This window comes from Anastrepha obliqua, chromosome 1, assembly GCF_027943255.1.
Source record: "Anastrepha obliqua isolate idAnaObli1 chromosome 1, idAnaObli1_1.0, whole genome shotgun sequence".
In the NCBI taxonomy this organism is placed as follows: domain Eukaryota; kingdom Metazoa; phylum Arthropoda; class Insecta; order Diptera; family Tephritidae; genus Anastrepha; species Anastrepha obliqua.
Genome location: NC_072892.1, coordinates 118,103,016 through 118,114,368, shown reverse-complemented (window position 1 = coordinate 118,114,368; position 11,353 = coordinate 118,103,016).

Sequence of the window (11,353 nt, the reverse complement as noted above, 5' to 3'; positions counted from 1 at the left end):
ATACATATGTATAAGTGCATACAGTGGAATCGCTATAACTCGTAACCAATAGTCCACTAAAATATTACGAGTTATCACAATTTTCTAAGTAGCGAAATTAAGAGAAATAGGACTCTATCAACTGAGATTACGAGTTATAAAGGTTAAATCGATTTGCGATTTTTTACTAATTCGTCAATTACTGCGTATTCCCGATTTACACAGGGAAATATTTGGGAGGGAAACATTCTGTACGTGGCAAAAGGACGGACGGGGAAGAGAGAGAGGTTTTTGTTTCCCGTACTTGCGACACGCTTTGTGTTATTATTCGTATTGTCAAACTTAAAGAAGTATACCTCAAAAGCAACGAATGTTGCTGGTACTAATTTTGCCCGTGCGACCACAAATGAAACATCAAGAGAGAATTTCCAGTGCCTTCCTTCCAGATGTGTGTAAATCGGGACTTATAAAGCATTTTTGTCAAATAAGACCGCCTTAAAAAAAATTAACGAACTCGTTCGACAGAAAAAATCGTACCAAATTATCATACACACACGCATTTTTTTCAAGTTATCCAAGCGACCGAAATTCGTTATGGCATTTGGCGATTTTCAAGTTATCCAGCTTGCGAGCTATTGCGGTTCCACTGTAATGCAGTCACGCCTTCGCCCCTCTGCCAGTGAACATCATTAGATAAACATGAATCGGGCATTAATATTATTGCGTCAACCTCATACGACCGTCAACAAGCTTGGAGGGTTGTTTTTGTTTGCCTCTGCATATAAGTAAATTCCCCCATTATTGTTCAAATATTTGTTTGTTTTGGTTGTTGCCTCCTTTTGTTGTACGCTGTATGTATTTTAATTTGTAATGTTGATTTTTCCAATTTCCGCCACTTATTGTATTTTTGATCCATTACAACGGAAACGAATTGGAATTGCGGGGGTTTCTTTTAATGTTTTCGCATAATTTTCAACAGGAAAATATATTTTATTTGTAGCAAATTTCTTTGTCGGTAAGTCTTCTTTTCCTAATGACTAACGGACCCCAGTTCTTGTGTGTTTTTGAAAAAACATTAGTTTTTGTACCAGCACTAAGCTGCTTCTTTCAAATATTTAGAGGTCTTATGGACATTTGGATTGCAGGTATAAACTAGTGAACGGTTGGAAATTTACTCTGTATCAAAAATGAGCTTATTTTGTCACACAAATCTATATTTTCTGTCTGCATTTCTCTTCTTCTCTTTCTTTTCTAATTGCACCTTTATTTTCTTGCTTTCAGAAAAGTAAACATTATGCAGAGTAAGAAAGCGAAATAGAGGGAAAAGGAGTTCCTCGTGCCTCCAGAAAAATATATCTCTTATCTTAGATGCTGCTTACCCGAAAATCCAATGGGCACATTGACTTCTTTCAGGATGAAATTCAAGCAATTTCAATTAGTGTGAGAATAAATCTTTTGAGGTGCAACAAGGGTGTACACATAGCCACATACTCGGACAGTTAAGCTGCACTAAAAGTACTAACTTCACATTCTGTGGAATCGAAACTAGTATTCGAATGTCTTAACAACCTAATCCAACTTAGAGCAACAAATAAGATTATACTTTGCAGGGTTCCGCGCCACTCTGGAATAAAAGGTAATGAAATTGCAGATGACCTCGCCAGGGCGGGGTTGGCAGCAGATTTTCACGGCGGAGAGCAGTCTGTGGTATCAACTGGGTGGAAGCTAAATACAGGGTAAATAGTTGGGTGAACACTAAAGGCTTACCCATTGGAAATCTCTCAAGAACTCCGCCAAGTCAAAAGGCTTATAAGATCTTTTACCTATAATAGGGTTGGCGCGGCGGGAAAAAAGAATACTGCGCTGTGGTAACTCTGGTTGTTAGAAATGTTTTAATCAGGAAGATAGTAGAAACTATAAATGTAAATGTTGGGTCTGTAACTACTAGTTCAAAACCCGCTAGCAGTGATGGTTGACAGCCGCTTAAACTTCAAAACGCACGCAATGGCGGACCTAGCCACAGCAAAAGAATACTATATAGTGGGGTAGCCAGCTCGGTTATTTTGTATGCCGCACCGATCTGGGCTGATGCACTGAACATAAATAGCTTCACAAAAAAAAAAAAACTGACAACCGTCACTCGGCTAAGCGCTTTGCGAACTATTTGCGGCTGCCGGAATTTCGGACGATGCTTCCTTCGCTATAGCAGGGCTAGTTCCCGTAGACATTTTGGCTAAAGAAATGCAGATAGTGTATATCAGGCTATCTGAACACGACGGTAGAGCAAGTCGTGAAACTATTGCGGAAGAAGAAAGACGTCGTTTCATCTCCCACTGGCAAGACCAGTGCATCAAGTCACTCTGTCGATTGCGGCTTTAAAATCGACGAAAAAGGGTGTGTGTCGATACTTTTTATGCTGTTCTACAGAATCTAAAGGTGGCGCCTTTCGAAAACCGCTACTTTATATTTCGCGATTTTGACAACCGTCTTACATCATCACTTGGAATAATAAAAAACAAATAAACAAAATAAGCTTAAGGATGAGAAATTAGTTGTTTGTAAATATTCAGCGAATGACTTGGTAACATTGTGATTTTTAAATTGAACAAACTAATAGACATGAAGTATGCGCCTTCTTGGGGAAAAGCGAAGAGGACGGTCGTGGAGGCGGCGGTTAGACGACGTTGAGGACGATCTAAGAAGCATAGGAGCGACCAACTATCGTATTCTGGCTATGGACCTAGATGTATGCAGAATAATTGTGAAACAAGCTAAGGTTCACAACGTGCTGTAGTGCTATGAATGATGATGAATAAAAATGAAGTGGGATGTGTTAAATTGTGAAGGCACAAATGAATTCAAAGCCTCCAAATGCAGTTTTAGTGCGGATAACGCCGTGGCAAGAATGGGTGTGTGTATAAATTAATTTGTTTAACAGTTTCCATTGCTTACTCTTCCTCTTCACAAGTAAGTATTTGCCCTTACTTTGAACTTGAAAAAATTAGAAAGACTTCGAATTCGTAATTTGCACCTCTAAAAACCCAGTTAACCTCGGGGGTTAAATGAATTCAAAGAATTAAAAAAAAATTGGTCCGCTATTTTGAGTTTGATAAATAAGAAAGACTTCGAATTTGTTTGCTTCATGAGAGCCTGATGACATAGCGAATTTGGAATGCGGAACTTTGTATTTATCATCCTTGACTTCCTCTTCACAATCAAGTAGTTTCGTTTCTTTTTATTTGACTATTCGTAGCGCTGACGTCGTAGGGAATTCGGAAGGCGCATTCTTGTATTCTATAATTCTGTGAATCTGGTCAATTATTGATTCAAGGATGATATATTACCAATTTATATTCACACATTCGTCCAATCAGTCATTGTTCAAACAGAACGATGTGTAATTGGTTAATTTTTTCAAAAATCCAGTGGCGTAACTAGGGTATGGCAAGCAGGGCACATGCCATGGGCGCCACTCTAGGGGGGAGGGGGGCGAAGGGGGCGCAAAGTGACACCTCAACTTTGATTTGAACTTCAGTTTTAAATAAAGATACAAAAAGTCAGGATAGTCCACTCTGTAATCTGTATACTCGCCAGCGAGAAAAACCGAAGACAAGAATCAAACAGGTGAAACAAGAAGCGATGCCCAGCAACTAAACAACCGAATGTTGAAGTATAATTTCTGGATTTTGCTGAGATTGGAATAAAGTACTAATCCGCATTGACCGCGTTGAAAGGAGGCTACAAGATCCCACGATGAATTTTCACGATGCTGCTGAAGATTTGAAGGCTCTTCAAAATTATTTCGAAAATGAAAGAGAGGCCTTCGTTGATAGTTCACTCGAAGAAGGGCTAATTTTATGTCAAAAATGGGACGTTGCAACTGAAAGACGCCGGAGAAGATTAAAAAATATGGATGGTGAGATTTCGATTGATGCAGGTTTGAGTGCCATCAAAGAAATGAAAAGGGTCTTGAAAGAAACAGTTGATCGACTATTTCAAGAAATGAACGGAAGATTCGTACGGTGGAATGAAATCGATGAAAAATTTGAATTCCGTCTTATTTATCAGGAAAAAGAATACGATCTCAAAAAAAGTCCAACGAGGTAGGTCAATTCTACGTGAGTGATATTGATCGAAATGAATTTTACAAAGAAATTCTTGACTGCAGGACGTTGCTCACGAGCCGAAAAAAACACCATTTCACGTCCAGAAACACTCCTCGAACTTATTGTTCAGTTCGGAGATGAAAGCGTGTTCCGAATCTTCGCGACGCAATTCAAATTCATCCTAGTGACAATAGCAGTTTCCATTGCTAGCTGCGAGAGATCCTTCAGCAAGTTAAAACTTATACTGCCTGTACACTGTATATTTAAGAGCTACAATGGGTGAATAAAGATTGTGCTATTTGGCGTTATTAAGTGTAGAAAGCAATGAAACTGAAAAAACTGATTTCGATGATATTGTCAAGGAATCCGCGTTAAAAACAGCAAGAAAAGTACAACTGTAATTTTTACAAAGCTTCGAAAGCAGTATAATATACAATACATTCTACTCAAATATGAACGAGACGGTATCAATAAAACGGTTCGCGGATGACATATGGCAAGCTTATAAGCTTACATGGCAAATTTCAGCGTGATATGTCCCATAGTTTGTTTTCTGTGCTACTGTAAACAAGTCAAGCTCGAGTGTGTTCTTCGAATTCTCTTTTATGACTTCAATTGTCTCAAAATGTTTTCCACGGAGCGGCAACTTGAGCTTGGGAAACAGGAAAAAGTCACATGGAGCCATATCAGGCGAATACGGTGCTTGCGGAACGATATTAACATTATTTTTGTTCAAATAATCGCGAACAAGACGTGATGTGTGAGCTGGTGCATTATCGTGATGCAAGAACCATGACTTGTTGTCCTACAATTCCTTCCTTTTAAGACGAATGTTCTCGTGCAAACGCTTTAAAACGTCTAAATAATATTCAGCGTTAACCGATTTTGCGATTTATGTGATTTTCAAGCACAATTTGTTTCGATGTTTTCGTCGTTTACTGATGTTGCTGGACGACGTTCATGAGGCTAGTTTTCAACCGATGTACGGCCCTCTTTGAACGATTTGTACCACTGGAAAACACGTGCACGCGATAGAACACAGTCCCCATAGGTTTTCTGCAACATTTTTAAGGCGTCTGAAGCCGAAATTTTGGTGGAATAACGAAATTTCAAACAAATTCTTTGAATTTCCATCGTTAAACTCACACAACTCTATTAAGTTTAATTCAATTACAGTCAAATATAGATCATTCGACGCAAAATTAAATTTACTGTAACAGTAGTGTAGTAAAAAAAATCCTCAATATCGGATAATATCGTAAAAATTATGTCAAAGTTGAAAAAATAGAGAAAAAATAAAAAAATTCCAAATATGTACTTCCGCCTGCAGTCTCGTCAGTTGTCATTTCAGAAAAATTGTCAACACACTGTCAAAAAGGCTTGTTTTTGTTCTTTCGAACTAAAAAAACAAATTCGAAATCGGATGGAAATTGGCGAAGTTAGGAGTGATTCTTCACATCAACCTACTGAAAAACGGTTTTATGGCCATAAAATGAGATTTTGGGGGTGTATTGGAAATTTCTCCTATACCATTTTGTTTAGTTTTTCTATAGCCACAAGTTGTGCTAGGTCTCCATAAAAGTATATTTAATTTTTTTTTTTATCACACTGTGTTATTTATTTGGGAAAATAAAAGACTTAGCAATTTTTTCTGGTTAACAATTATATTATATTTTAATAGTATGTTTACTCCATTTGTCGCAGTTGCTTTTTATGATATCATATAATTACATATTTTGCATTTTATAATCAATCCTTCACGCCGCTTCGTTTTTGCATTTATTGATATATATTTTGTTTTTCACTTCAGATTATTTCATTGAACGTTGCTGCACTTTAACATTTGCATTATAGTATTGATTACATATTTATGTATGTATGTATGTATGTATAATAATATTAGATTAGTTAAGATGTGTGGGACAGTGTGACAGAATGCAGGTGATTGCGATCTTTACTATAGTATGGTGTATGTGGTTATACATGGGTATGTGTGTGTGTTTTAATATATCAAAATATAGTTAAAAAAAAACTGTTAAAAAATGGTTAACAAATCTATTTTTTTCATAATTTTACGTTTTATGGGTTAACTTTTTAGGCAAATATATTTCTTTTGACGGTTGGTGACATTTATTTCATTGAGTTAAAAATTATTAGTTTAATTCATTTACGCTGCACTTTACTGATTAGTTATTATTTGAATTGTTTATGTAGTACTCAATGCAGCAATAGCTATATCTCTTGCATACAGACTTTATTGCATGAATGTATGTAGGTATGTTGCATTTTTTTCTATCGCATGGCTGACGTGTTAATTTATGGTTATGCACTCCTTATGTATTTATGTATGCAGCTATGAAAGTATGCATGCCTTAGTTGCATCACTTGAATTGTATTTTTATGGTATGCTTTGTTTTTGCTTTAATTTTTCTTTCTTTTCATTTTTGCATAATCGAAAATTGTAATACAACAGTTCACATATTTAGGTATTAATTTTTCTTTTTTAATAAATTTACAACGAATATTCAATTGAGTAATCAATGATTTTCTTAATAGTTTTTGCGCAATGAAATATTTACTAACACATTAACACTTAATTTTAAAATACGCCTTAGAAGTTAAATCCTGGTTTTGTTGTTTTGTGTTTTGTTTTTGTTTTTTTTTTTTGGTTACTCTAATTTAAGTATTTATTATTCAATTAACTACTTTGATTTATCCAAAGCATAGGAAAACAGAATAAAATCATTTTGAACAAGATTTAGATTGGTTTAATTAAATTTTGTAAAAAACAACAACTATTTTAAGAATACTACATGGATATTTCTTAGGTTCATATACATACATAGAGTGATGTGTGACAAAGAGAAAGGGATTACGACATTTTTCTGAGAGTTTCAAACTAATTTATTGCCTTTTCCCGTAGAAAATAGTTTATCAAAAGAAAATAATTTGAAGACGCTTTTCATTTTTCAGAATTTTCAGTACCAACATAAATTTGTGCCGAAGTGCATATCATGAAGAGCCATATTTATGTATCAATTCCATCGTCGACGTTTCTTTCCCAGCATTTCTTTTATCTCCCATTGTACCATAGAGCCAATGAATGTAATTTTTTTTTTAATTAAGGCGCCGATTTGAATTTGGAAAAATGAGAAAGACTTCGGATTCGTAATTTGCGACCCTAAAAACCCGCGGGTAACGAGTTTGAAAAGCATTGTAAGAGTTTTTGAAAAAATTCGTTCGCCATTTTGAACTTGAAAAAATGAGAAAGACTTCGAATTCGAAATTTACGACCCTAAAAACCAAAATTAGTTCAAAGAATGTTTTAAACACTTTTTCCGTCATTTTAAATTTGAAAAATTTCGATTTTAAATTTATAATGTGTGAAATCCAAAAACCGATTAGTACTAACTAACCAGTATCTGAAAGAATTACTCAGAAGTGCTCAAAATTTAAAGAATTATTAGGGGAAATAAAATAAATGTGTTTAATTTTATATTATTAAATGCTTATATTGTCACTTTTGTTTATATGTTTTCAATAAATATTTTTTGTTTGTTTTTTTATGTCGGGACAACTAGCAAGTACAGCACTCAGACACAATTAAGTTCATTGTACTGCCCTCGGATTCCCTTTTAATTTTCTTTAAATCTACCCGACCTCCGAAGAAATCTGAGTAGATCTTGTGGTGCCAAGGTGGTCGCTTCTTAACACATCAAAGGCCAAAGACCTCATGCCTGACTGGGATTGGAGCTAAGGCGGGGCAGACGCACAGAAAATGGTCCGCCGTCTCATCCTCATCTTCACAAGCTGTGCAGAGTACAAAGAAGTTGGCCTTAGAGCCCATCCTAGCTAACGAGTCAGAGGTCTCGTTACCTCCGATACCCACTTGGGCCGGGACCCATGTTAGCATCAGGCTATTATGTCTACCGACATAGTTCAGCCTGGATTTACAGGACTCGACCATCCCTAATGCAGTTGGGGGGCTGTCTAAGACCATGAGCGCAGTTTGGCTGTCGCTGCAGGCACATATAGTATATCCGCCTTTCCATTTGTTTTCCACAACAAAGTTTACCGCTTCTTGGACAGCATACACCTCCGCTTGAAACACAGATGCATTTGTTCCAAGATCAAAGTGCAGTTTTGTCCCGCTGGATTCCACGTAACCCCTAGAGCCGGAGCCATGCTCGGTCCTGGAGCCATCCGTGAATATACGAAAACAGTGTGTGCTGGGTTCATTTTCAGAGTTTAACCACAATTGAGCCTCTGGCAGTACCACACTGTATCTCTTGTCAAGAATGATTCTGATGGCATGGAGCCAAGGGGTATGGCGAGCATCGTTGGATCGAAGTCCATGACTACTCTGTTGGCCAATGCCGGACAGGGGACGTACCAATTCTCATTGTGTTTCAGCCCGCAGATGGCCCCTAATTAAATGAAAGCATCAAGTGGTGGTAGACCAACCCGAACATCTAATGCCGGGCCTGAAGTAATCAGAAAAGCTTCGGTGCAACAGATGGCCACAGTGCGCTGTAGCCTTGATAAGGCCCTCATGACTTCCACGAGATAAGATCCTCCTGACTCCCACTCATCTAGACCACTGATGCATATTTGATAATAGGTCTTATCATAGCCGTGTAGATCCATAGGATCTTGCTAGGAGAGAGACCTCACGGTTTCCCAAAGACACTTTTGCATGGCCAGAAAGCTGAAGGTGCTTTGGAGGTCTTTGTTTGAACGTGTGACTTCCATAGATGTTTACTATCGAGGATTACTCCAAGATTTTTGATTTCTTTGGATAGGTGGATTGTAACTCCTTTAAGCTTAGTCAGATAACTATAATTAGAAAAAAAAAATTTTAATACCTTTTTTGCATACCTCTAAAACACGTATTTAATTGCGCCTCGCGTAAAGTTTAAATTTTGAAAAAATGGGTCGGACGATCAAGGAGATATAGGTTCGTATAAATATAAATATGTTTTTGTATATATTTTCCCGTGGTTCCTAGGTTTAACATAGCGCATATCTATACTACTTTAGGGCACAATAGCGTAAAGTGTTCTTTATGGTATTCTATCGAACATTATTTGAAATTCATTTGCGTTGACGGCAAAGTTGAACTGCTAAATGCTGTTTTGTTGCCAAAAAAGGTATCTCGAGATCAGTCATAGTCGAAATTCGATAGCGCAGTTATAGATGATACACGCCAGTAAACTGCAAATATTGCATAACAAAGGTGTAGCAAAAAAGATTTGCGAGAAGGTGTACAAAGAAGTACATAGAAAAATTTCCTACTAACCAGAAATATGTTGCAGCTGATATCTAAGATTTTGGCCGCTATAACAATCCAAATGACTTGCTTTCCTGGTTCAAAACTACTAGCACTAATGAAAAATAAATAATAAATAGTATTCAAGAAGGCTACAGCGTAAAAGCTGAGCGATCTTATACATAGACTGCACTCTCTTTCATGCAGATTATCCGTACTTGCATTGGTAGAAGTGAAGCGCTCAAAAAGAAGGCGAGAGCTTGAAAGGAGATTAATTCGAATTGAGTACAAACTTTTGGTCTTAGAAGTAAACAAATTATTTTGGGTATGTGTTTTTTTTGTTTTTTTTTTTTGTTTTTTGTTAACGATTTACGTATGTACGTACGAGTATATTTGTCTTTTATGCTTCAGATATAAATTTTTGTTAGGCATTTACGCGAGTTAGAAGTTAAGTTTATCAAGAATTAGAAGTAAAATATGAACGCTAACTCAACATTATTTTAATGCATTTTTATTTGTGTACTTTTTTTAGTTTAATTATATTTGCTTACGTGTATTTGCTTATATTGAACACTCAACATCAACATGCGTTTACCAAAAACAGAAAAACAATTTTTTTCCCAGCTTCTCAACATTGGATATTCGCCTCACACTTTATATGTATAGCGCACTCTCCTAATCGCAAAGCCAGTAAACCTACTAAATTTACTACAGCCGTTTGTAGAAATTTTCTATGTTTTCTATTTGCTTTATACTTATTTAGTTAAATTTTTGTTTTTGCAATTTCTTTGTGACTAATCTGTAGTAAAGACGAGTATTTTTCGTTTAATTTGCCTTTGATAACTAGAATGCCCTATTCAACTGCTATTTTTTTCGTATGCATTGCTTTTATTTTAAATAATTTTTTTTTAATAATTTAATTTTAGCATCATTTTCTTTAATATTACACTTTGCCGGCTCATTTGCTAACATAAATTTTATATTATAATATACTAAATGTATATATGTATATATATTCATTTACAATATATGCATATATAGGCTTAAACTTATCAGTAGAGGGTTTTCTTTTTTTGTTGACGATATTCTGATATATTCCTCTCTTTAAGAGTTTTTTGTGTATTTATGGATATGTTGATGTGAATTGTGTACGCTGGTGGTATTTCTAATCTGCATGTATGGGTGGATGGATGTATGTGTGGGTGTATGGATGTATGAATGGATGTATGTATGGGTGTATGGATGTATGCATGTATGAATGGAAATATAGTAGGTATGTAAGTATGTATGTGCGTAGTTGGTGCTAGACGTTGAAAACTTATCGAAACCTGTGATTATACACCTATCAATGCTCCTGTAGGATTCATGAAAGTTTTTTCCTTTGGAAGAATTTGCGTTTTTTCATTCCTATATTTTTCGCTCAAAGCAATATTTTTTAAGATCTTCGTAGAGTATTTTTTTTTTATTTATTGATAATAATTCCCATATTTTAGGGTTTTGACTGCCTTTTGCACACAACATAAATGTAATCGTATACATACAAACATTCAGCAAATCAATTTATATGTAATATTTTTTATATTTATTTTAGAAGAATCTAAAGCACAGTTGGCGTAAGCTAGGGTATTGTTATATAGGTACACTTTTCTTGACAATTCTGAAGATATTCCATTAAAACCAAAAATAGTCAAAATCTCGTTTTTTTGGGAGTTAAAGTGAAAAGATATTTAAAATTTTTTTTGCAGAATTCACAAAGAATAAATAAAATACGATCAAGTATGTATTTATGTATTTATGTAAGCAAGAATATGAAAATTCAATAAATTATATGGGTTATATATACATACGGCCTCGGTAGTCGTGCACTAACCTGCAATCCCAGAGGTTGTGGGTTCGAATACTATGTAAAGCACGGCCTTCCCACTTTTCCAAATTTATCTACTTTCGCTGTTTCGAAAAAAAAAAATCTCATTCCTCAACCCCAAAAACTTATCATTAC